A 2,969-nucleotide genomic window follows, 5' to 3' on the forward strand; every position below is an offset into this window, starting at 1 on the left:
GAATTCGAATCGGAATGTAAACAAATATGCGCGACCTCCGGACAAAGGGAAAACACAATAACGGAAACTCGTTCGAATAAAGACCAAGGGATGATTTATTTAATAAAATCAATTACACGGGGATTTGGCCGAGAGTCTGACGCGCGCACGCGTGAATGACAACACACGCTTTTCGAGAGAGAGAGAAAAAAACCGCGATTGCCGCGAACTACCTGCTCGCACGCAAAACAATAAACTCTCCGCGCTCGCTGCGCAGATTCGCACGCAAAATCGTTATTACAATCAACAAAAGGGGAAGGTGCACCTACCGCAATACCGCAGGGGATACGGTGGCCAACCGTACCCAAAAGACAAGTGCTGAAACGCCGCTACGTTGCTCTGCCTCTGATGCTGTTGCCGCTACTGTTGCTGCTGTTATTGCTGTTGCTGCTGTTGCTGTTGCAGTTGCTGCTGCTACTATTGCTGCTGCTGCTGCTGCACCTCACCCACGCACGCTCACCAGGAACAATGTCAATGTCCAAAACCAAAACGACAAAACTCGGGACGGATGGAGGTTAGGCGCACGGATCGACTGAGTGGCACAGTCATACTGGCGCTCGGAGCCTCCCCTCCCGGTCGTTGCCCCTTACGCGCTCTCTCTCTCTCGCGAACCGAACGCGGCTCACCTCGCTTAACCGCTAATTACCTCGCGCGAGTCGAACGATTTTCGGCAATCGTTGCAAACGTCATTTATACGAGCGATTAGATCATAAATATGAGTGACTAGAACGTAAACAGAAGCAAAATGAATCTATGCGAAAATTCCAAGATATTTCAAAACTCACTTTTCAAATTAACCAACGATTGTAAATGTGTAATTTTTAAATAAAAATGATCATCTAAAAAAATAGTACGTGGGGCGAGTGAGGTTACAATGAATTATCAAAATAAAATCTTTCATGGCAGGTACTCTTCATTATTTTTATTTCCTGAGTTTTCTGCCGTTCTCTTAGACTACTATTGCGATAGCTCAGTAAGTTCTGACTCCAATTATGCCTGATTATTATCACCGAAGATCGCTAAATGAGCTAGCAGTATAGTTTGCAGCTATCCAAAATTCGGAAATCGAAAGGGATCAGTGTAGTATTTAGGCTCAAAAATAGAATTTCACTAAAATTTCACTAAAATTTTTATTAATTTCAAAAGTTTATTTCACATTACTCTAGATATAATTAAGTAAGTGACTTACGCAAACATATAGCTCCATTTTCTTTGTGGTCTAGAATGCGAATTTATATGTGTCGATATTAAGTTGCAGTGCAGATATCAGTACCTGGTCGAAATTTTCAGGACTTCTAAGCGCTGATTCCCGGCAATAAAAGCAAAAGTATGTCACCCATTGACGATTTTACAGGACCTCTTCATTGTTATGACATCAATCGCGAAAGAGCATCCTCTTTCTTAGTCGACGACTTTCGCGAGAGCAGAAGAGTAAGTATTGAAGAGTGTGATTAGAAGAGAGCAAAGTAAAGATGCATAGGTGAAAGCCGAGTGAGAAATAATGAAGAGAAGAAACGTAGAGAAACGACTATTTCTTTCTTTTGCATTCATAATTTTATACTCATAAAGTGTGCATTGGATGCACAGCAATGCATGTTTGTCTCTCTCCCTAATAGATAGTATCGGCTTGGAAGCATATGAGTAAATCTAGGAAATCTTTGAATTTATACTCAGGAAAAAAAATTTTTTTTTTTGAAGGCACATGAATTTTAATAGGCTTAAATGCTTATTTAGATACTTAATAACAAAGAAATATAAGGGCCCCCAATTTTTTAAAAGACTTATTTCAGAAATTGCACGTCAAAAATTAATTACTGTACTCGTTAAATTTTAATAATATACATAAGCAAAAAATGATTGCTAGAAACGGATAGGGTTATCCTTATGGATTTGGCGTTGCTGATCCAAAGCTGGTATTGTTTTATATCAGGTTCAGAGTTATTTTTATAAAAAAAGGTAGTTTAGGAATATTCAATAAATCAATGTCGCAAATCTTATGACGCTATGAATCATTTAATTCACAAATTTACAAATACAAGAAAATAAGTATAAAGACATTCGCAACAATATTTTTCTCTAATTACATTAGTCATCAATACAGAAAAACGATTCCTTTTCCTATGTAATAACACTCTGTAAATAACATTTTTATACGTTTGAATCAATTAACTATCTATTTTTATTTAGCATAAATACTAGTTTAATCACGGGTACTGTAATCACAGAAAGTATCTCTTCGCTATTTTTTTTCCATCACATCGTAGAACAAGTTTTTTTATTTGTTTATTTTACAGTATTTTCTTCGAAACATGTTTTTGAATACCTCTTATTTTTTTCGTAACATACATATCCCAGCTAGAGGGTTTCAATGAGTAATGTGAACATGGTGAACTATCGAAACATTCATTGCAAGACAAGTAATTTAAATATAACTTTTTCGATTTTTCTTTACTCCATAGCAGCTGAAAAATTTTGTTTCAGTTCGGTGCTGGTTTCAAATCCTTTTTCACAATCTTATCAATATTTTCCATATCCAATTGTGAAACCAAAAAAATATTAATATTATTTGATTTGGATCGAACTGCTGTTTTGAAATTTTTCGCAGATGTGATATCATTTCCAGCTAAAACATATTGGTCACAGAGTCCTTTCACTGATCCACCAATAGCATCAGCGCTACTTTTTCCGTGCCCTGGAGAAGAGAAATTCCACGAAGCAAGATAAAGTCCCATTTTCGAACAGTGATATTGAAATAAGTAGAAGTTTGTTTTATTCTTGTACTGGGTTGTTGGACCGTCGCTGCGAAAATGGATAACTTTCAAATCAGGAACAAGTGTTTCAATGAGTTTGAGAATCGGGCGTAAATGCGCCCAGATAGCTGCTGCGTCGTGTCTTAAACAATCGGAAACTGTAGAGAATGAAATCCTTCT

Source organism: Phymastichus coffea, unplaced genomic scaffold, assembly GCF_024137745.1.
Source record: "Phymastichus coffea isolate CEN01 unplaced genomic scaffold, Cenicafe_Pcof_1.1 PCOF00033, whole genome shotgun sequence".
NCBI classification, from domain to species: domain Eukaryota; kingdom Metazoa; phylum Arthropoda; class Insecta; order Hymenoptera; family Eulophidae; genus Phymastichus; species Phymastichus coffea.